This window comes from Pteropus vampyrus, unplaced genomic scaffold (genome assembly GCF_000151845.1).
Source record: "Pteropus vampyrus isolate Shadow unplaced genomic scaffold, Pvam_2.0 Scaffold1, whole genome shotgun sequence".
In the NCBI taxonomy this organism is placed as follows: domain Eukaryota; kingdom Metazoa; phylum Chordata; class Mammalia; order Chiroptera; family Pteropodidae; genus Pteropus; species Pteropus vampyrus.
Genome location: NW_011888782.1, coordinates 10,489,847 through 10,514,465, shown reverse-complemented (window position 1 = coordinate 10,514,465; position 24,619 = coordinate 10,489,847). Strand labels below are relative to the sequence as shown.

The 24,619-nt window shown below is 40.2% G+C and overlaps 1 protein-coding gene across 11 annotated transcripts in view; it reads left to right on the top strand.

Annotated features, from left to right (window-relative positions):
• The first annotated feature begins 5,536 nt into the window (after positions 1-5,536).
• Positions 5,537-24,619, top strand: part of THRB (thyroid hormone receptor beta) — a 337,875-nt gene continuing 318,792 nt past the window's right edge. For 2 of the 11 annotated variants that reach the window (XM_011357914.2, XM_023532096.1), the window contains exon 1: positions 5,540-5,748. The gene's annotated coding sequence lies outside the window, so the exon portion shown is untranslated. Of the gene's footprint in view, positions 5,889-8,764; positions 8,921-24,619 lie in introns of those variants that run through there. The other 9 variants (XM_011357651.2, XM_023532031.1, XM_011357739.2 and 6 more) reach the window with 7 other exon arrangements.

The following is a 24,619-nucleotide window of genomic DNA, read 5'->3' as shown; positions in this document are numbered from 1 at the left end:
AGAAATATTTGTTGAGTCAATTAATTTAGAAAAAAAGAGTGCCTTTCAATGTTTTAGCCTTTGGCATTTTTCTAAGTTTTCAAACACCATAAATTAATTTCTTACACAATAACAACAGATCATATTCACTGACCATTTGCTATGTGCCAAGCACTGTGTTCAACATTATTAATCTATTATCACAGTTATTCCTCACATCATCCCTATCAAGAAGCTTGAATATTTTCTCCATTTTTACAGATGAGGAAACTGAGGTGTGGAGAAGCTACGTAACACACCCAAAATGATTAGAAAATGTACAAACCTAGAGCTCAAATCCTCAGCCAGCCCATTATCCGGCATGAACCACAGCGGAGGGCTTTGCACGAAATCTCCACAAATGGAAACTCAGAACTCTCTTGTTTTCTCTGCCAGTTCTAGATTTGTTTGTTTGCCCCTAATGTACCATTTTTAGATGCTCAAAACATGTTCTGCAGTTGTGTCTGTAGGAGCTCTGTGACTAATATTTTAAGCAATGCTTTGTAAACTTGGGATAGGTAAGTTTATTGTAAAAGAGAGATATAATACTGGAAGATAGGAAATATCAATAAGACCTACATTGCCCTCCAATTGAGAATCTAATTTAATCTGACAAAAGCAAGTAAATTCAAAGTTATGACTGTCATTCCAGATATGACTCATTCAGGAATTTTAGGATCAGAAAATAGCCCGTAATTATAAGCTTCATATTATATGTGTTATTGCATCTAGATGAATTAGAATTTTTTTTCATGAAAATGACTGACTCACTTTATTCGCTTCCTAAACAGAAAGAATATTTTCACAGAATTTTTAAAGTTACATTTCCACTTTTGATACATATAAACATTAATCAAAGTACAATTAATTGACATGTCTTGGGAAGATGAGTCTTGAACAAATAAATTTCTGTGATTGACAAAGAATTTAACAACATACTGTACTTTCATGTGCTCATAATGAACATAGGTTATTACAGTCCAATTAGGAATTACTCTCTCAACTTAAATCTATCTTTCAGATGACTGAAAATCAAGATTCAATTTAGAAATGTTTTTGGTATCCTTAGTTTAATGCTTTGTTTTCACCATTTAAAAATTCCTAGTAATTTTATCTTTGAACTTATGTTTTGTTAAGTTACATCTGATGGGACAAATGGAGCGTTTGCATGAGCAGAGGAAACACACTCAGTATACATGTCCATGGCTGTTCTTCCCTGTTCCACTCATATATAGAATTCCAATGGCCCCAAGATGTGTGAGATATACTCAGCAAAACTCAAACTGAGTACAAGGTAAGCATGTTACACCTTTGAGAGTAAGTTAGAGGCACTGACAACCCCAAGAGGCTGTTTTCCATTACAACCAGAACTTGCTTTGAATGAGTGCAAGAAGGCGACAACAATCAAGAAACTCTATCATGTCCTTTCTTGCTAGTGTTTCTCCCTATATTAGCTAACCATTTATTCAGAAAATAAAGACATTAAAGGAATTCCTTTTCCATTCAGTTCTTCCTTACTCATCAATATAGTAAGTCAAAGATAGCGTTGGAAGAATGAGCACATTTCAAGAAGTAAAACAAAAAGTTGTGTTAGTTTTGGGCTGTGTTTCCCCTTTCTGATAAGAACAAAACATATATGCACAAATTACAAAATACATAATGCACTTACTAGCAAAAAAATGCAAATTGTATAATTTTTTGATTTCACATATGAGTTAAATGCTCTTTTGTTTGCATTTAAAACTAGCACGGCATAATGTAAAGATAAACAGTAAAATTGATGTTAATAATTTTAAATGTTTATTTTTCTTAGAATGATATTAATAGCAAATAAAAAATACCATGACAAATCCAAAGAGAGGACATCAAAGAAAGGAGACAACTTTATATAGTGTACCTTTAGTGGTACTTCTTTCCTGCTTTTTGAATAAAGGCCCATACATTTTCATTTTGCTCTGGGCCCTGCAAAGGTTGCCAGCCACATCTGTCCCTTTTCCTGGCTTCTCTCAAAAGTTCCATCAGCCACGTTCTACAAGAAGTCTTACCTGATCCCCTCAGTTCTTTGTGGGCTATTGTGGCCTCCTCGCCAGCAATCACATAGTGATTTCTGTTTATATATTTCTCATTACACTTTTGCTCTTAAATTAGAGTTAATTTTGAACATGTCATCTCCTCTAATTGTCTTTCCTGAAGGGCAGGGACAGACTTAGCATTCTTACCTGTCTGGCCAAGGACCAGAATCATTGGAACTCTCATAGCCAAAATAAATTCCAGGAACTAATAATGAACATATAGAATCTGAATCTCCAGGGCTGGGTCACTTCTCACGGCTAGCTTGAGAAGTAGTTGTTGAATGAATGAAAGAATATCAATGGTCCCAGAACCTGGAATGGTCATTCCTCTGTTTCCAACATTCCCTGGTAAAATATGGTCTATTCTTGATGGAGTGTTTCAAGTGCTACCTAGTTCTGTGAAATCTCCCCTGATTTCTACCCTCACCTTCTACACCCACATCTTTAACTTCCTGACCTCAAGTCCTTACCATAGAGTAATTATCTCTGACACTGAGGAAATTCTAATTGAATTTTACTTCTCTTATTAAACTCTGGTAACATTGAGGGCACAGCAGAGTGGGGACTAGGGTAAGGCAAGTGATGACTTACCTTGGACACAAAATTTAAGAGAATGTCAAAAACTTCTGTAATCAAGAGAAATTATATTTTAATGTAATATTTTAAAAATAAAAATTAATGCAATAATCATCCATGATGAACAATATATCAAAATTTTAAATAAAGATGGGCTTGACCCTGTACTGGCACCACTGGGCTCCTTTGCTTCAGTCTAATCCCAGCTCTGTTGGATCCTATGTTTTATCCATCTTCTTACGCCAGTTGTTGTTGAAGGAATGAATATATGAATGAATTGCTCCCTTGAACCAATTAACCAGCTTGAAATTTATAGATCCTATCAATAAAGATGGCTGTGGCGGAATGTGCTCATGGGTCATGAAAACAGGTTGGTTGTGTCTTCTCAAATTAGCTGGATTGAGACTGACGACCTTCAATCAGGTCCCCATAAAATTTTCCTCCATTGTACTTTCTAGTGTAAAATCAGAAAAAAAAAAATGCATATTCTGTTGGCAATCCTGCTTTACCATCATGCAGTCTGTAAGATTGCTCTGAGAGGGCGGATTCAAATGGAATCCTAGTAGTTCATGCTGTTTCAATAATGTTGCATTAAAATTTTCTTCCCCCATTGTTATAAAACATTATTGGATCATAGTCTCATGAATTGTTTCAATAATGCCACGTTATTTCATGCTTTTACTCTGTATTTCAGAAGTTTCCAGGTAAAATGAGATCAGAAAGACAAAGTTATTTGAACAAAGGGATGAAAAAGTGTTTATACTTCATTCTCTGTATGTTTCCTACTTAAGGAATTTAGGTTCAAGTTATACTCAAAGAAAGAAAAATGTAAAAAGTTCCAGCAGCTTTTTAAGGCCTATCATCCTCCGTTGTGAAGGAAGATTGGCATCACGCCCACCTACACCCCCAAACCCCCAACTCCGCTCCCGCCCCACCCCCACCCCCTCTCCTTATTACAAAGCTGTTTACCCACTCCGCGGCCCCTGCGGAGCCTCAGCTGTCAACTATCGTGGCCTATCAGAGCCAGGCTTTTTCCTCAGTGGCCAACTTTTCCACTCACAGTTAGCCACCAGAGGGCCCCCTGTTTGGAACAAATGTTGTAGACTCCGCAGCTTTCCTCCAACTAACCAAAACATCCCGGAGCAGCTTTGGCGCAAAGCTCGGGAACTTCCCTCAAAGGAGAACAACTTCTCACAGCTACAAAACCTGCAAGTCCTATGGTGCAGATTTATTACGAGTAAAGAATAAAGCACGGATTTATCGCCAAGGGCCGAGGAGAAATACGGTCCAAGGAGTCTAAAGGGAGAGCCCCCCCCCCCCTCACCAGCGACTTTCTCTCTGGAAAAGCTCTGAAACACTGCGCTTCAGGTGCCAGGAACAGTTTCCGAATTCCTGACACCTGTGATGGTTAATACTGTCTGCAGGGGTGGTAGCAACTCACCCCTTTCCGTGGAATGCTCACCAGAAGCTGGAATAAAACACACGTCACTGGCTGGCAATCTAGAAAAAGTCCCCCGAGAAATCATCTATACGTTGTTCAGGCAGTTGAGGATACATACAGATCGTCATAGGTCTGTCACATTGTTATGCGAATAAATATTTATATTGAATAATGAGGCCGGAATTATTTTAATATTACCTATAAGAAAATAACTGTACTCTGTCGTCGAAATAGTTATGTTGCAACTATAGCTTCTTAAAGACTACATTTTAGCTTGCGGGGTACACTTTTTACAAGCATTCTTCTAGCCCAGAACGCAGCTGTCTGCTTCATTTTCTCCCAATATGAAACCCTTGGCCTATAGGGGTTTCAGAAATTCAGATTTGCTTGGGCAGAACTTTTCAAGAATATAAAGGATTTTCGTCTTCCGGTTTAATTTGTCCGTATCCAGGACAAAAACAATTTAATAGGGTGACCCTTCTAGAACCTATGGAGTGTCACAACCCCCGGCACACATCCCCCAGGATATGCATAATGATGTGAGAGTGTCTCCTTCAGGGGCAAGCCAGGTATTTTGCAAACTTCCATGGAAGCAGGGGGATGTATGTGATGGCAAAAGTACGCCAGACGGCGCGGCCGGTGGGACGCCTCGCGAGGAGCCAGAGCGCTGTATCGGCCCGACGCGCGCCACAAGTGGTTTGGAGAAAAAGGGAGGAGCGCGGCCCGTCAGGGCAAAATAAAGCTCGAACAACTGGAAGTCACCTCCTCCCCTCTGTCACTGGTCCCCCATTCCTTTCTCTTTGCCTGCTAGAGGAATGACGCCCAAACCTGAACCTCCGCGCGCACACAGCCGGGTGGGTGGACGCGCGGCCACCAAAACCACCGCAACATCTCCATCTGGGGGGTGGGGCACCCTGGGTGGAAGGCTCCGCTGGGACTGGGAAGAGAGGGAGCGGCTGAACCTGGGGAGGCAGGTGTGGAGGCGGCCAGCCAGGGTGGTGTGTGCGTAGGACGCGGGGCGGGGATATGAGATCCCGAAGTGCCGGACAAGTCAGGGAGCCGGGAGGGAGCAGGGAGGGAGCCTGGCGGGAACCGGGCGAGGAGCGTCAGGTGCCAGCCCGGCGGACCCCGCCGGCGGCGGCAGGGCGTGCGGCCGAGAGGCCATTTCCTCGCTGCGCCCCTGGCGGAGTCGGGTTTGCCTGCTCTTGGCCGCCGCCGCGCGCGTCGACAGCCGCGAGGGCTGGAGGGGAAACCAGGTCACCGGTTCGCAGACGCGTCGCGGAGCGGGTGCCCCGGGCTCGGCGTAAGGCAGCGCCCGGGGAGCTGGCCGGGGCGGGCCGGGCGCGCAGGGGGCCGGGAGAGGCGGGGACTCCAGTGCCCCGGCCACACTCGCTTCCTACGCCTATAAAAGTGGAGTGGCAGGGGAGGGCTGGCGCGGCCCTGGCGGCGGCCGCCTCTCTTCGCCCAAGGAGTTGACATTTTGCAGGACTCGCGCGACGTCCCATCGCCGGCGCTCCCCGGGACCCCGCCGCCGGGAGGAGGGGGCGGAGGAGGGTGGAGACTGCGGGGCTTGGCCAAGGAAAGCGCACATCCTCGGGCGGGCGGCCGTGACGCGGCGGGGATTAACTTTGCATGAATAATGTGAGTGCGCTTGGAAAGGAGACCTTCTGCTCCCCGGGCTCCGGGCTAGCGCCCGCCGGCCACCTTCCCCGGGCAGGGGCGCCCAACCCAACCGGCTCCAGGGCACTGGTAATTTGGCGAGAGGACCGCGCGGAGGCAGGGTGAGGGGGGTGAAGGGGGAGGAGGGGGCGACAGTTCCAAATGTCCGGAAGGGTGGGCAGGAGGGTGACGAGGGTGTCGCAGGAACCTGAAGGGGTGCGGGCGGCAAGCTGAGAGCGCGCAGGCGGGCGGGCGTGGGTGGGTGGGGGTGTCAGCCGCCCTATTACCTGCCTCCGCGGGGTTTCTGCGCCCCGGGTCTGGGAGAAGGTGCCCTCTCGTGCTAGGGCACCGCGGGGCGGCACTCTGGGAGGCACAGCGTAGGCAGTGGTGGAGCAGGGGGGCCGGGGGCCGCTCCAATCGCAGCGGCTGTTTCTCAAACCCCAACCCGGCTGTTGACAGGCTCCTTGTGAAATGGAGTTTGGCATCCTCAGCGCCGAACCCAGTGGAAGTTTCCATGATGAGGAAGTTCTGTGACACGGGGGTTCGGAAAAGGTTGGCAGACACGGGGGTGGGGCGGGTGGAGCGGTTTAAAAGGACCGTGAGTCCCCCATCCCCCTTTATTCTCCTGCCCCGGAACTGCCTGGTTTGGAAAGAATAATCCTGAATGTTGGCGTGCGCTGTTGCCGGTGCCCGGCGACTTGGCTTCTCCCCACCTTCTTCGGGAGTCGGTGGCGATTTCGCTAGCCTGCTGGGTCGCACTTCTTTGCTTTGCTTCTCTTGACGCAGCATCTTCCTCTGAGTCTCCTGAAGTTGGTTTTGATACCAAGAGTTGTGCCAGCTGTGCGCTCCCTCCACCCCCGCGCCACCCCTCGGAGAAGGACTAATTTGGGAGAGTTTTTTTACTCCTAGTGGATTTTGCCCTTCTTAGCTGCAGTTGTCATTTTGGAAGAGGATTTCCCAATGACCATTGTAGGATTATTATTAGTGCTAATTCTTAAGCCTTCCGATTTGGGGGTGGGGTGGGGAGCAGCATGGGGTGAGTTTTTTATTTATTTATTTATTTATTAAAGGTTAAATGTATAAATTTCCTCCAAATGGGAAATTTTAAAAGGTTTAGAAGCATAACAATTTGCAAAGTGACTCAAGGAAAGAGAAGAGCATTTACCTGAACAGAGAAGTTCAGACTCTCCACCTTCCCCTCTCCACACACGTTTAGAATTTGTAAAGATTCAAACACTGCCCCTAATCAGTAAAGAAATTTGAAACAAAGTCTTCCTTTTAGCATGTTACTGTCTCAGATGCTAGTGAGATTCAATTTTAAAGACCTGTTTTGAAGTTTAAAAAATAAAACATTCCTTGGACAGTATTACTATCAAAGCACAACCATTTTTATAATGATAAATATATTGGGTAATGTAGACCTGTTGGGCAGTATCTTTACTTTATTTGGCCTTATTTAGTTTATAGTATGCTTATTTACACTGTAATAACATAATAGCGTGCACTGGATTACAAATTAAAAATTGCATTTTAATCAAAATATTCCATGATTTATTCTGAATATTCACCATGACTGCTCCCTAATTCACTTCTGTTTACCTCTCTTATTCTGAAACAAGTCATGGACTAAGAAACGTTTTTTGTAAAGGTGTTTTGATGAAAAGTATTTTGAGCGATGGATGTTTTTAGCAGTTATCATGCCACTGGGCTAAGTGTTTTAATTAACTTTAACAGAAATTCCATAGTAAGCGATTTGATTGGGGTATCATATGGGAAGGCACTGGCAAACAACTATTTATTATTCGTGATTGTTAAACAGATACCATCACAATTTCATTTTTAATGAATTTCAAAGTTTTGTGATACATTGGAAATGGGACCATCTGCTAGTAAATATGATTTGCTTTTATTTTTCGGCAAGTAAAAGTAAATGATACTGAATATAGCCATAGAACTATTCCTTTATGAAGCAATTCCTGTTGGTATTACAATTCAAAGGCATAATTTTATTGATATTAGAATAAAGTAACTGACTTTACAAGAGGAATAAACATTCCATTTTCCTCCTAGATATTCTTTGCAGTAAATTCTGCTATGAAGGTGAATTAAGACAACTTCCTTGTAATTTACATCTTTAGGAAAAGGTGATTTCTTAAAATTTCCTTAAGAAAGTTGTGGATTCTTTCCCTTTCTTGGGATTCTTGCACTGGGTTTGTGGAGCCACAAATGGGATTGCACTTTTCTGTTTTTAGTAAGCTCATCTTTTTGATGAAATTCAGAGTAAATGTGATTGATTTCTTTACCTCCTTTTGTCATCCTAGTGTTGTATGGTGTGTCACCTTCTTCAAAAGCCTTTCTCTGACCACTTGAGCCAAGTCAGTCCCCCATTCCTTCTCAGAACCATCCCACTGTTTTTTGCTTCCTTTCTTTCCCTTTCCTTGGTCTTATATGCAATCTGAATTGTTCATTTCGGTTGGTACTTATTGATTGCCTGTATTCTGTGTCTAGAATATGGAGTCTGTGAGAAAAAGTCTTGACTGCTTCTACAGGATCTTGAGCAGTGCCTGGCACAGAGGAGATGCTGAAGAAATCTTTGTTGAATAAATTAATGGCTGTGCCCAAACATTTTGTATCCCAAAATATCTGACTAAGCTTCCCAAGTGTGTACCAGTTAGGTACACCAAGATCTGTGCTATATATGAGGGTGTGCCATGTGTATGTAGTTCAGGTGCCCCCACCCCTTTCTCGCTGAGAGGAAGCCCCATTTTGTGTAGTGATGAGGCAGAGGGTTATTTCTGCAAGTTTTCCTGAAGCCATTTGCCTTGACTACATGGAAATCCTCAGCAAGTTTGTCTTATTTTGATTCCCTGAAGACTTTGACCTTCAACACCCTGGGTTTCAGTGACATTTTTAATGAGTTCCAGAGGTATTGTTAGTGCTAAGAGTGAAATTCCAGGTAACAGACATCACCGGGTGATAGGAATGCCTTCTTCCTCAGGAAGTTCTGCCCTTGGGACTTCAGGAAACCAAGGGCACTTGGTGGTATTGCTGGTCTACAAAAGTGGTGGTCGAGGAAGGGGCATTAAATGGGAATAACAGGATCCCACACAAGGAAGAAATGCCCTTGAAAGTCGATTTGGAGGTAACCCATGTTGTAAGTAAAATCAGTCAACCTCTCCATTTGCCCCTTTTGCCAATTCCATAATCAAATTTTGAACCAGATGACAGTGGGAAATATTACATTATCTGAGTTTTCAAGTGACTGAAGTGTGATACCCAAGGGATTATCTTCGAATTAGCTATTCGTGGAAATGCTTTGACAGTTGAGACTAAAAGGAAATTACAATGAATGAATATAGTAATTTGTTTTTGTTTATAGGGTATTGACTTTCAGAAACATGTCTGACTGAGTAAAAATTCCACAAAATGATGAGACTGATAAAAATGGTAGAGGAAGAAAGATCGAAATCTTATAAAGGAGTAAATATAATTAAACTGAAGTCCTAAGCACTTATTACTTTTGAGTATTTAATTTAGCTCTGAACTTCTCCATAGCCAAGTTAATAGAAAAAAAGGGGACCTGGAGGTGGCAAGCATGCATTAAAGTTGCAAGAATAGATCATAGAACATGTGTTGAGTGCTTATTATGGTGCCTGACAACTAGTATATACACCTGTGAAATATCAAATCGTATAATGGCCAATACTTGAACTTCAGTTCTACAGAAAATGAAGTAAAGTTCTCTATATGACCATGTCTTTTACCACCCTAGAGGTCAAAAAATTCAGAAGACGTAATGATAACAAGTAAACCAGTGGGAGTTTATCTTTGGAGCCTGGGCTATCATGGTCCAGTGGTGGAGATTGTCCCCAGCGCAGAAATAGAGCTCAGAAGGAAATAGAGCTAGAGGAATGAATGGTTAACATGTTCTTTAGGCTGACTTTCTCAAATATCCAGTGTCTCAGCCAATCTTTTGACTAGAGCAATCTGAGAGGACAGGACAGCCAGGTACTTGAAAATGACACTATGGCCATAAACCTCTCTGAACAGGTGGCCTCAATGCTTTGTGCTTTAGTCTGCATAGCTCTTCTCCTGCAGAGAAGTTTGTTTCTAGTGACCATTTCTGTCTTCCCTTCTAAATTGTGATGAGGAACCATGAGTTTATTTATCCTTGATTCCCTAGCTCCTAGCAAAGAATTTGACGCATGGGCACAGGAAAATGCTTGTTGAAAGAAGGAATTGAGAGTAAGAAAGGGCGGTGCTTTTCTTTCTCTTCTAATGTTTGTATTGTCATTTTCTGACTTGATTTTGCCCAAAGTGAAGAATGTTTGCTGCCTGAATTGCATCACATGTCCATGTCAAAGCTGAATATTTTGTTCGTAGGGCTTAGTCTTATGTCTGGCTGGTTGAGCAATGGATAGCAAGTTAATTCCTTGCTTTATTTAAAGTCATTTTAGTTACTTGTTTCAGTTCCTCATTCAGTCTATAAAAATGTGTGTACCTACTACATGCCTGACAATATGCATATATTAATATAAAGATGATTCTGAAATGGTTTACACTATGATGGGATGGGTCTGCCTACTGAGATCTCTTATTTGGCACCCTGGATGAAATAAAGTTATTTTCATCTGAGGAAGCAATTGTTTTGTGGTTTCTGTAGCACAAGCGTAGTAGTGTAAATTGCCCTGGGATTCACTGAGGATTCTCTTGGTAGCCACATAGTGTGAGACTGAATATGTTTAAGCCAGGGAGTCTCTAATTAAGGATGTTCATTCTCTACTCTAAGTTCTCTAACCTATTAGTCATATGGCATTTGAGAAAGGGGGAAGGGAAAGATTCAAATCACTGAGTCACAAGTAAGGTATTTCCATATCCTCCTCTCAGGAATCTGGCCAACTGACAGCTTAGAATAATGATCTATGTTCAGTGCTAATGTTGTTTTGTCCATACTGTCCTAATTTTAAGGGACTTTGGAGACTTTATGTACTGGCAGCTCTTCTTGTGCAGTACTATTTTTATTAAGTGAGAAACTGAGCTCCACTGTGAACTTGGTATCTTTTCCAAATGGCAAGTCAGGAGAGCCTGGATTTAGGACCCAGGAACCTTGACTCTCTGTCCTGTGAAGTATATTGTAGCCTTCGCATAGTGACAGTCAGATATACATATACATATACAACACATGTATGTATATTATAACATGTAGTATGTACATGGCAATATAATATTTACCGTATATATGTATATATACATATGTGTGTATGCAACTAAGAGTGGACTCTAGATGGGGCACTTATAACCATTAGGAAAGGACCTATGTGAACTAACTTATTCATTCAACTTCCTAGTTACAGAAGACCCTTCAAGGATCATGGCTTCTCTTCTGTGGTCAAGAATTTAGGGATTTATTCAAAAGTCATGAGTGATAAGCTGATTAAAGCAAAAGCTTGGACAAAAGAATGCAAATTGACAGCAGATATGCCTTTTTAATTCGAGAAATATACTCGTGTGACTCCTTTGGTGTCTTGGGAATGTTTGAGATGAAGAGAGTGGAGAAGATAGTCATGGTTTTAGTAGCATAATGCATAATCATGACATTCAGGAACCCATTGAGTGTTCTGACTCATGTGACACAAAGTTCTATGGTTCTCAGGATGATTCAGATATATTTTTCCTCTTTTTATTTCTCTTAGAAGACTGTTTTCCCAGATTTCAGCAATAGTTGCACTGAATGGGTGCTCAAAAAATAATTATTAACAATCATGACATTCCTGGGTTTGGGTCAGTTTCTTCATATTTCTCTTCAATAAGCTTAAATGTCTCACCAGCTCGCATGTCCATGCATGCAAAATCTGCTCCTGTGACAAATGTGTGTCATGTTCTCACATACAGTGGAAAAGGCACTGTTTGTCTCTGCCTTCAGCTATGGTTCCCATGCCCAGCTTCCCAATCACAATGAGAATTCAATTCCACAGTCATGCCGATGCCACAATCTTATCACTTTTGGTTCCTCTCCATAATCCTGAATATTTTGGCAGATCTTCATCTTATTTTAGTTTTTCTTATTTTACTATTTATGTTACTCTATGGCAATTATGTTTGAGAGATCCTGAGTTTAACATCTTAGATGCAAGAGTTTTCAGAGCCTATTTTTATGCTAGTGTCCACTATGAATATCTAAGAGGGAGTATAGGTAGCAAAACTTACTCGGTCACCAGATATATTTGTGTATATGTATGCACACGTGGGTGTCTGTGTGTGCATATAAAGCTTCAAATGGCTAAAGTTCAATGCAAGATGTGGTAAGGAACAGTTCATAATATTATACTTTAAAAGATTAGTCTCATTTGTTTTAACCTCTGACTACATTTATATTAAATGATAATGCAAAGGAGCAGTATCAGGCCCCACCACAGAACCTTTTTACTACTTCACAAAAAAATCTATCAGTTTGTATACAACACTGATTAATGCTGTCATTGCTAAAGTGTTTTGTGATGATGTAAAAATTATGCTAAATTGCTGTTACTTTTAAAATATTATAATCATAAAATATACCTTTTCTTGACTTTATTTCTGATATTTAGCTGTATTAATTTACATAAACCAGAAAATTACTAATTTCCACTATGTGTGTTTTTATTTACTTTTCTGAATTTTACCTAAGCTTCACTGTAATTTCTACTCCACTTCCAGCATCTGGAGATCTAGAATAATGTATTTATATTTGAATGATAGCTACAACAGGAGAAAGTATCAGATTATATATTCTTATATTATCTTTTAATTTTGAAAAAGAACCAGGGAAACCTCACAAAAAAATTTCTTTTAAAAAACAATTTAAGTGGTGGCCTATGCAGGTGATGAACATATCAATTTATCCTGTGGTGTAGTAGTTGTAAGGGATTTGGAAAACATCTTGTCCCTCTGAGGCCTCCTAGAAACAAAAATTCAAGGCATTTGGCTTTTTAATTTGATCTCATGTTCTCTGGGTTTATAAACGTAAGGTGTTGCTAAAGCATTCGTTTACTGTTAATTAAGAATATGTGCTCAGATGTATCTTTATTGAGGTTGCCACAAAAATAAAGCCTTAAAATGTATAAACTTACTTTATTATTTCTGAAGTCTGTCTATCCCTCCTTCTTTCCTCCACCTTCATCCATTGCCTATGCATCGGGCATCTGCTAGGTGCCAGGCTCTATGGTAGATGCCATGACACCATGGTGAACATTTAAAAACCCTTGCTATAAAGATACTCAGAGTATCCTGGGATAATCTACAGGAATTGATTTAGTGTAGAATAGTATCTCTTAGCCTCTGAACTTCTGGAATTTATGGCCAGATATTCCTTTGCTATGGAAGGCTGTCCTGTGTATTGAAGGATGTTCAGTAGCATCCCTGGCCTCTACCCAGTAGATCCAGTAGCTCCCTCACATTCCAGTTACAAAAACCAAAGATGTCTCCAGATATTGCTAAATGTCTCATGGGAAGCAAAACCGCCTCCATTGTAAGCCGCTGCTGTAGAGTTAAGAATCAGGGCTGTGGAGTGGGAATGTGTGGATTCATGTCATGGCTTTACCTGGCTTCATTGTATGGGCTCATTTTCCTCATCTATAACAGGTAAAAATTAAATGAAATAATGAAGCACTTGATCCACAGTTAAATATTCCTAAATATTAGCTATTCGTACTGGTGGTGGAATTAATACTAAAACAGGCAATTACAATATTGATAGGCTCTATGGTGGCTTAAGTACAATGTACAGTGATAACCCATAGCTGGTACTGGGGAGAATTCTAGTCAGTAAGAACACCATATTACAAATGTGGAGTAAAGTGCGAAATATTTGGGGAATTGCAAGGACCCCAGGAATTGCAGGGAGCCTGATCTGACTGATGTGTAAAGGACCATAAATGAGGCTGTTGGAGCAGACAGGAGTTACATGGTGAAGACTTTCCTGACCACAGTAAAGAAGACAGTCTTTGTCTTGATAGCGTGAAGAGACAAAATGTTCAGCAAATCACATTTTATTTTAGAAGTGTTCTTTGGGATAGGTCTCGAGTGAGAGAGAGAATGGAAATGATGAGCCCAGTTAGAGACTCTGAGAATAACCCATTGACAGACGATGCCTGCCAGAACCGAGGCAGTTAAATGGTGCTGTGAAGTCTTTGGGAACAGATTTGACTTTCTCCAAGATGTGGCAAAATTTTTCTGATTTAATTCTAATAATAAGTATTTTTAGCAAGCTGGCTCTTCATTTGGGGAGATTTCAAGTTTAATTTGAAAGCAAATTACATGATAGATTCTCTTGTAAATGTTTTCAAATGGAAGCTTTAAAGACCATCTCACAGCTTATTAATAGCTGAATATTATTCTCTGCTATTGTATGTACATGCCTACAGTTCCTGTGTTAGAAACATGCTTCTACACAACTGCATTGAATTAGCATTGTGGTGTTGACATTCATTATTTAGTATTAACTGTTGGTTTTCTGTCTGATAGGGATTTTATTTCGTTGACGATCAAAATCAGAGAATATAAATGAATGAATGAATGAATAAATGAATGAATGAATGAATGAATGAATGTGACATTCTGGAAATACCACCTAAAAGAATAAAAATATTTTGCTCAAGTCTCAACTTATCTGAGCTTTAATTTTCTTAGTCATAAAATGGTGAGAGTAGATAAATAATCTCAAAGTTATTCTTAGCACAGGGGTTGGCAAACATTTTCTATAATAGGCCATATAATATCTTCAGCTTTTCAGGACATAAAGTCTCTGTTGAGACTGCTCAATTCTGCTGTTGTAGTATAAAAGCAGCCATAAAGAGTCTGTAAATACATAGGCATGTCTGTATACCAATAAAACTTTATTTACAAAAATAGATGTTGGGTTTTAGTTTGCTAACCTTTGCTAGCCCAGTAGGAGGCCAATAGAAATAGAATATTAGTCACATATGTAGCTTAAAATTTTCTAGTAGCCAAATTATAAATAATTTAAAAAGCAACTAGTCAGTTTAATTTTAGTAAAATATTTTATTCCACCCAATATGTTCAAAATATTAATATGTAATTGATATAAAAGTATTATGTATTTTACTTTTTTATTAGATCTTTACTATCTAGTATATATTTTGCACTTGTAGCACATCTCAGCTTCAACTAGCCACATTTCAAGTGTTCGGTAGCCATTTGTAGCTAGTAGTCGTAAATATTGCAACATAGCTTTAGCCTTAAAAATCTATAATTCTATCAAATTCCATGTGAAAATAACTTATATTCATTATTTGAAGTGATTGAGACACTTTCTTTTTCTTGCCACATACATTAGTTAGGAAAAAACTATACTCGGAAATAAAATTTAAAAATGCACAGTGACTCAAAAACTAGAAGTTTATTTTTCACTCATATGAAGTTAAAAATTGCTCTTTCTGATTGATTGGTAGCTACTCTCTACAGTGATTCATAGGATTCATCTGGTCTTGGGCTCCTCCATCTTCAGCTCATGGCTACCAAGGTCATGTGTTCATTGCTGCAGATCACAGAGAGGAGAATGAGTGTGGAGAAGTACACAGACTTCTTAACCATTTTGGCTTGGAAGTGACACAAAATCATTTTGCTCAAATTCCACAAGTGAGAACAAATCACATGTCCCCACCTAAATGAAGCAGGGTGGGAAAGATGGTCTCTACTGAGCAACTTGCTTTCCACTGTTGACCCCATACTGTAAAAAGGGGAGCAGGAGTCATTTGGTGAACTGTCTTTGCCACACTGTGCTACTCTGTTTTTTAATTCTCATGTGGCTCTCATCACATCACTGTCTCGTTACTTTTGAAGGCGTTGGCAAGAGATGGAAACTCCATCTTTACAGCAGTGAGGTAAAATAATTCTAATTTTTTGTGCTGCGCCATCCTCCTATCTGATCTAAGTCTGTCTCCTCACTTCTTTCTCACTCGTAGGGGGTCGTCTTTCATCTTGCTGGACTTAAGTGTTTCCTTTTAGTCTTTGACCATCATTTTGATTTCCTGCATAGATCAGTGTTGGTCAAAATGTGCACATAGTGTTGGGAGTTCGTGATCAATCCTGATATTACTGGCACATCATTAATGTGCTGCTTTTTTTTTTTTTTTTTTTTTTACAGGAAGCTAAAGTGTAGAGTTATCAAGGATCAGAGGCCAGAGCTGATATTTGGTGTGTTGACAGAGGTAGTGAGGCCATTTTCCTGGTATCATTTTACAGCTTGAGACTGTTTAAATAAATGACTCATTTATTAATATTTTGACTAAAAATACCAATTTTCCACATATTCGCCCTACTTATCATTACTTACTACAATGGGGAACCCTCTTTTATCCAGTCAAAAAGATTTGTTTGTTTGTTTTCTTCCCAAATTGTCAACGTGCTTTATCAAATATTCATCCAGGTCTATAGAAGTACTTCCCATGAAGGAAATTTAAGAGGGGCATGAATAATAAAAGTGAGGTATGTGAAGGGAACAAAGACACCCTTTCCTTCTAATTATTCATATTTTTCTTTCTGGAAACCTTATCATTTAATTATTATTAAAATGTCTTATTCAAAGAAATAGGGAAACACAAAGGGCACACGCATCTTGGATTATTATGAAATAACACTAACCAATGATAAGAAGTGTCATGCTGAGGAGACATAAAAGAAAAAGAAGTAGTTGTATGCCTTTGTATTAACCTAGGTGAGGCTGTCTTCAACTCCACAAGTCTATTTTTGTAAAATATTTTGATATTTTTGAAAATTAAAATTTGCAACATTAAAAAATGTCATCCTGATAAATGCCTCTCACATGCAGAATTTAGCTGATTCTTGATATTCCATAATAGGAGAGAAATGATTTTCTCCATATTCCCCAACTTGTTACTGGCCCATCAGTGGGGTCTCTGGTGCTCAGGGTAACCCATAGTATGGGTGCCAGTAATGTCCTCTTTTAAAGCCCTGGCACAGAGCAAGAAGGAAAAAGACCTCCTCCCACTTCCCTTATTGGCCAAGTGTGTTTGTTGTGGGGAGGGTAGAAGCCGAGGATCTTGGGTGCTGGAGTGGATGACAACTGGGTCATTGGAGAAATCGGTGCGTAGGGATGGTGTGGTGGACATCTACATGGGTTAATTGGGATGCCTGGCTTTTCACCTTCTACCTATGGTTTCTCTGGCAAGTTACTTAACCACTTTGAACTTCAGTTACCCCATCTGTGCAATGGAAATAATATTGGTATATACTTCATAGCATTATGGAGGCAAACTTTTTAGCGTATATAGTGACTGGTGAGTGTTCAATACATGTAAAACTATTTTGTTATCATTTTATTTATTTTATTTTATTATTAGAAAAGTTGCAAAACTGTTAAGTAAAACTGCATCTTGGAGGGGCACTATTGTCTAAAAGGCAGGAAGTCAAAGAGAGGGACCTAGAAGTCAATCCAAATTTCCTTGACAGCTTTGTATCATTAGTTGTTCTTCATTTAGTTTTGAATTGTTATTGTATGCTTATTGGTAACAGTATCCTTTTTATACATAACCTAGCATTTTTCAGCCTCAGGAGATATGTTCCATGATCGTCGAAGTTAGTGAACCCTCAGAGTTTGTGGAAAATGAGAATAATAGATGTTCGGTTACCCGCCCAATATTCCAGCCCCTGGAATGCAAATCTGGCTCTCCCACTTGTGTTGAATGTGGGGCTTAAGCTGACTACCTTACTTCCTTTATAGCAGCTACTCCCCTTCTTTGTTTTGATACTTTTTTACCATCCACATTGAAACTCTATCCTTCAAAGTTCAGTATATATTTTCCCTTCCATTTCAACCCAGCTTCCCAGAATCCTTCATTCAAGAAGCTCCCCAAATCCCGCTCTGATTAATTAGGATTGAGATCCAAATTCTCTTTGCTTCTGCCCTGCTGAAACATGCCACTTCAGCAACAGTTTCCTTCACTATCCCCCGCCCCTTGTCCAAAGGTAATATTACATGTTTAGTCATTTTCTATATATATATATTTCTTCACTGTTCAGTGTCCAAGGCTCATATTTGTCAATGAGATGGGTATTTGCTAGATTTGAAGTCCCAAGAAGGCAAGGACTGTGCGTTAAACAAGTTTAGGGGAGCCTAGAAGTGTAGGCCCAGCAGGTAGGTTCTCAGTAATGATTTTCCTGCTGTTTTGACAGACTACATGTAGGCCGTTTTCATGTAATTAGGATGAATCTAATTTTAAAATGAACAACCGTGTGTCCTCAGATGAACCAGAATATACACTTACAAGGCCCTCCTGTCCTGCATTATAAGTAAGGGAATAGGTTGTCCAGCAGAAAAGCAGCCGCTGTTCTTTTAACAAACAAACAAACAGACAAAAAAATAGAAGCCATCCATACATAAGAACTGAGATAGAAGATCTTCCCAGCTCCTCCGCTAAGTTGGCAAGAAACCAGGGCCCCAAAGTGGGTGTTCTCTGCAAAGATGAAATCCTGCAAAAATCCACAATCCAAGAAGAGTGTCTTCTGAGGATTTGTAAAGAAAGGTCCTTAAGAGTAAAAGACCCTCAAGGTTGGCAGCCTGATTCCTCAACTTGTATGACAGCAAGGACTTCCTTAGGTGATGAGTTCAAGTTTCTGCAGGGACAACATTCTGAGACTGTTTGGAAAGTGTCAAGCTGCATGACTTCTTAAATGTCTCTTTTGCTGATGTGAAAAGCCTCATGGACACATCACTGCTGTGGCATCTTTCACAACTTCTAGCTTTTTTTGTGGCCTTTCTTTTCCATAAGATTTTCAGCGTCTCAGAATCCCCATTACATGGTAGATGAGTGATCTAACATCACCCTGAGGGGGTTTACAATTCATTTCTCTTCTTCGACTAGCAGTGTTTTGAAATACCTCTTTCATTTTTGCTAATTTTGTGGTTTTCAGTCCCCACTGGTGATTCACTAAAGTTTCATTTGAGCTAAGGCAGTCATTCCTCTTTGTCCTTGCCTTTTCCCAGCACTAGAGTAAGACCCCCTTCTCAGAGTCAAGGGTTGTTACTTATTTGAGTTCTTGCAGAAGTTGGACTTTAGGGGCATTTGAGACTATAGGGATTATGTTGCATTTTCTGCCATTCTTGAGCAAAAGATGTGGTTTTGCTTATTTTCAATGGGAGAGAGAGGAATGTGCCCGAAGTTGTGTTTCTGAAAGGAATGGGGCTCAGAGGAACCCAATGATTCTGTGCTCAGGCCTTAAGGATGAAAAAAAAAAAAAATACAGCTGCCTCTAGGAGAGAGATACTATGGACCCAGATAGCCCTTACCTTAGAGGAACCAGAGGATCAAATGACTTCCAGCCCATTAAAGTTTGAGTTCCTCAGAAGCAGACCCTGCGATGAAAATTTAAGTTTGATTTATTTTAGCAGGGGGAGGTAAAGAAAACACCAATAAGAGAGTGGGGAAGGGATCCAGAGCAGGGACAGCAGCTGGTAAGGGGGCCTTATCAAACCAGTTACCACTGTGAGCACCTGGAGCCTAGCCACATTGGGGAACTCTGGGAGACAGCGTGGAACATGTGCTTTACAATTACCCCACCCAAGAGGCAAGGGAGTGTGTACTTGTTCGCCAGTACCTGTCAGAGATTAGCTGAGGACTGCCTCCAAAAGCCATCCGTCGATTCCCTGGCATTTCAAGACTGCCACTTGGGCAATGAAGAGCATGCCTCCAGGCAAAGAAATGCAGCTATTGGCCATTGTAAGACAAGCTGGTGGGCATTGAAGTGGTGCTCATGGGGACCAGCATCAGCTACTGAACTTTATCCTTTCTCATCACTGGCTTATGACTGTGCAGGGCAGCCTCTAACCCCCATGTCCACCTAAGGATCACTGGCCTCCTTTGGACTTCTGCTTTGTTCTCATGAGGTACAGACTGCCTTTAGCTGGAGCAGTGGAGCTGACCCCACCAGCAGTTGGTATAGGATCAACTAGACTGATATCTATTGAAATAGGAGGCACAGCCAGATCTTTTGCCCCCTTCCTCAGTCCCATCGTCCCTCTCCCACACTGCCTTCATTCCTTCTAAGACCCTCTTCACCCGAGATAGCCTAGGGGTCCTGGTATGTGCATTTTCTCTCTGTTTAATAGCTTCTGTTCTTGCCTACACCATGTCCTTCCTGTCACCCCCACACACACCCCGCCCCCAGAGCAGGGTTTCTCACCCTCAGGGCAATTGATATTTTGTGGTGGATAATTCTTTGTTGTGGGGAGCTGCCCCGTGCATTGTAGAATGTTTAGCAGCATTCCTGGCCTCTACTCAAGAGATGCTATTAACAGTCTATGCCCAAATTGTGACAATCAAAAATGTCTCCAGACATTGCCAAGTGTCCCCTGGGAGGCATAATCATCCCCATTGAAAACCACTGCCTTAGACCTTTGTTCCAAATCTTAATCTCTCCCCTCCCCAAGCTCCTCAGTTATGGTTACCTATCCATTAAATTCCTCCCCATGGGGAATGGGGAGGCATTCCAAACTCAGTTATTTGAACATTTTCCCCAGTTGATTCTGATACACTTGCTGTTCCACCTGCCCATGTTCTACTCTAGCCAGGAATCACTTTCCCGGTCTGTCCGTCTGTCTCTTTTTCCTTCCTTCTCTTTTCTCTCCATCTGCATTGTGGACAAGTGTAATTTGGAAGATGCCACTTTAAATTTCTGCCTACTTTTTAAAGGCTCCTGTTCAATTTAATAAGGCAAATACTGTAATGGCAAATCAGCTAATAAAATATATAGTATACTGTAACATATTATTATCCACTTATTCTTTTATTAAACATCTATCCAGCACCAAATATGCGCCAGGTATATGCTTGGGTAAAGTGGTGAGTAAGATACTCCCTTGTCGCTCCAGGTAGTTTAACAAAATGATTGGGAAGAAGATGGCCTTATCAAAGCTAAGAGTACTTTTATTTTATCAACACATGTATACCCCCAAATTATGGAGACTGGTATGGTACCAGAAACAGTTACAATTACTGGCTTGGTATTTCTTAGTTTGGGAATTCTGACTTTATAGTTTAGGATTATGAAATCAGGCTTTGAACTATACGATTCACATTCAGAAGTATTTTTTGAGCGCAGTCCACCTTGACAAGCAAGTTTCACGGTTTAACAAGTTCCTGAATGAAACGTTAATAAACCTTTCACCCTCTTGTTTGCCAGCACCCTCTTTTTTGTTGTTCCTGTGCTGCCTTGTCCAGCAGTCCACATTTCTAGGTAATCCTCCCAAAGGGGCTTCCAACCCCTCAGAAACAAAGCCTTAAAGCTACATTGTGTGTGGGGGGGGGAGGGGAGGGGCAGGAGTCAGTTAAGGAGAAAAGAAACAGTACTGATGACAGAGAAGATTATGAAGGCACTACTGTCACCAGGAGATCCTCTCAAAGACATCCCCCTTTTTTTTTTTTTTTGCCACGTTGAGTGTGCCGTGTGCTGCAAATGCTTGGAGTGTGTGTCCTCAGTGCCAGTGGAGGGGTCAGGCCCTGTTTGGGGCAGTGTTAGCTGTCAGGCAGTCACTTTTGTTCCTCTCCCTTCCCTTACACTGACTTCTCTCTCTACCCCTTTTCTCAAGGTGTGCTGCCCCCAGACAGGCCCATCCACACTGCTCAGAAAGGCAGAACCGGCCCCACCCCAGACCTGCCCAACCAGAAACTACATTTTTAACTAGATCCGCAGGGAATTCTTGTGCTCTAGAGTTTGAAATGAAATATGCTTTTGTTCTACTTCTACTTTTCTAGTTCTCAGTAAAAATATGCAGAATCCCAATGTATAAAAGAGTTAACAGGGTAATCCTGGTGTGAATTCACTAATCCCATCATACACAGTTTATTGTTTTTTAAACTTGGTTATCATCACATTAGTGGGCCTTGAATCAACATAATGAGTCACAGTGAACAAGTTTTAAGTAAAAAAAGACTAGACTATAAAGTGTTGAGTAAACTGCATGTTTTTGAAACATTTTTTCTTTAAAAAAATGCAAGTACACACACAAGTGACATACACCTTTATATATATTTACTGGGTCATGACTGCAAAACAGATTCCTAGCTGGGGTTACTGTTAATAAAGAAAAGAACTTTGAAAGCCACGGCTATAAAGATTTAATATATTTTTAATATAGATATAGATATGTAGGTATATAGATATATAGATATATAGATAGATCAGTGTTTGTTTTTTAGGTTGAACATATACATTTGATACAGTTTGGCCACTTGACTCCCACTCAAGATCATGAGATTATAATTCTCTAGTTCAGATTCCTGAGCAATAAGATGTCTAAATAGCAGATATGAATATTAAAAAGATCTTGATTGCAAGTTAACGACAATAAGAAATTTAATTTTTCGCTCAATTTCAGAAACAATGCTCTATCAGAGAATACTAAAAATCTTGAAAAGAAAAAAAACGCCTGTAAAGAAAAGCCCATCATAAATCAAGGGAAAACAAAACAAAACTGAAGGCTGACCAAAGGACATGCTTAAAGTTAAGGAGAATAATCATTTTGAACCCCCATCCCAAATTCCCCAGGGTGTCCCAAAAGTGACGGTGCAGTTTTAAGTTTCCATACCTTCAGAAACGTACATGCTACAAACTTAGAAAAAAATTTTGGAAGTTTGATCATTTACAATTTCTTCGACACTCATTTAGCTTTGTGGAATTTGAAAAGTAAATTTTTCATTTTAATATTTTGTTTCAGTCTCTCCGATTGAAGATGACAAGCACTGAAATGATAAATTAAAATGAAAATTTTACTTTTCAAAATCCACAAAGCTAAATGAGTGTTCAAGACATTGAGATAACGGAACTTTCAAAGATGTTCTCAAGTTCATAGCCTTAATCCTTCTGAAGATACTAAATGCCCTGTAGAAGGAAAGAAAACCGTGTCACTCTTCAAGCGCGGGTCTGTGCGAAGCTGAGGCGCAGAGACCTTGGAGAGTCAGATTTCACCACGTGTGGGAAAGAACTAGTCCGCGGGGGTGAAACCAGGCGCTTCGCGAAGGAGGGTGCTAATGCCAGGATGAGACACGGTTACAGGGTAGTGCTTTCAATCTCGCAGGCGGGATCTGTGCCAGACAAAGAGCTGTCTTTGAAAGTGCCTTTGCCCTGTGAGAGTGGCAACTGGACCGACCTGAGTTAGCTCCCTCTGAGCCCCTTGTGAACTTCCCCCATGATCTTCCTCTGATTCTGGTGAAATGATTGTTTACCGGCATTTTTACTTAGATGCGAGTGAGTTATTTAAGGCAATATTTTATTAAACATGACTTCAAGTTTGCATTTAAGGAACAGTAAACATGTTTATTTTCTTCTGAGGATGTCAATTACATAGACTTTCAGGTTTATTAATTTTTAAAAAAATGATGGTGGCCATATTCTTTAAGAATGCTGTATTTGGGGAGAATTTTACATGCTATAAAAGGTGAGAAAACTAGTGTTCCGTCTCTGGTGTAAGTGTTTAAAATGTGGTTTAGCTCATTTTGTTTTAACTATCCTGTTTTTTGTTCCAAAACTAATCCTTTTGCTAGTGTACAGCCTTTTGAAAATACATATATTTACATATGTTTAAGTTACATAATTTTAGTATATATGAATATATCATTTGAACTTATATTGATTATATATTATATATAGTTCAAAATCTATGAGAAAGAATATTGGAGACATTAAAAATGATAGCACTTTATAACAATTTCTTACATTTACTTCTAAATAGAATAAATTATAATTCCTCAATATCGTGGTTTGAGTTTTTATAAATTGCTTTTATTTTACCAAATAAAGCATTAATTTGAATAATATCAACTTGTAGCTATTCATATTTGCTATAATGTACTTTTAGCAATTATTTTCACTTGTTTAGAAAAAAAATCCTAACTTCATATTTCAGGCTCTTGCTTCCTACTGCATGATCGTTACAGTTGTATAAAGGAACGCTGCTGCCCTCAAGACTAATGAGGACATAACAAATTTTGAGGTCTATGCCAAAAAGAACATTTTGTTTTTAGGACATTATCTATAGGAAACCACTGTTAGTGTAGTAGTTTTCCTTTGTGATTTATTATAGATGTCTTTCAGTTAAAAAGTGCAGCTCACTGCATTAAGTCATTCTTCTATCTACAGAATAATGGACAGATTTCATATATATACTTTTAAAATTAGTAAGAAAAGTGAATGTTTCAACATACACCAATATGATACAAGTTCACACAGTTGGATCAACTGTGCCCATCTGTAAATTAGTAAGAAAAGTGAATGTTTCAACATGCACCAATCTGATACAAGTTCACACAGTTGGATCAACTGTGCCCATCTGTAAATCTGAACATCTCTCTATACCTCCAATTCCACAGTACTTATACAGAGCATGCATGGTCTGCAACAGTCTTCTAATGCATCAAAAAATTGGAGATTTTTTTTAAATGAAGTATCAAAGATAGAATAGAATCCTGCTGGAGGTATTATGTATTTGGATTATCGTAGCTGCCCACCACCCCTCATCATGAGAAACCTGAACCCTCACAGTAGCTATTAATCCTACAAATTCTGGTAGATCTATAGCAAAGCCTAGGATGGCAAATAGTTTTATGCCAACTCAAGTAGGTTTTGCTAGCTGATGTCTTTGAGAAGTATTGTAAGGCGGAATCTCTGGGCTTAGCAGTAAAGCATTGTGATAGATTAGTAATAACAACAGCTTATTACTAACAATTAGTAATGGAATGCAGAGAGCGATGGCCTGAGTGTCATGTATTTTCTTATTCTGTGTCCATACCCAAGGAGCATTAAATCCTCAAGATATTATCCCATTATGTTGCCTTTGGCT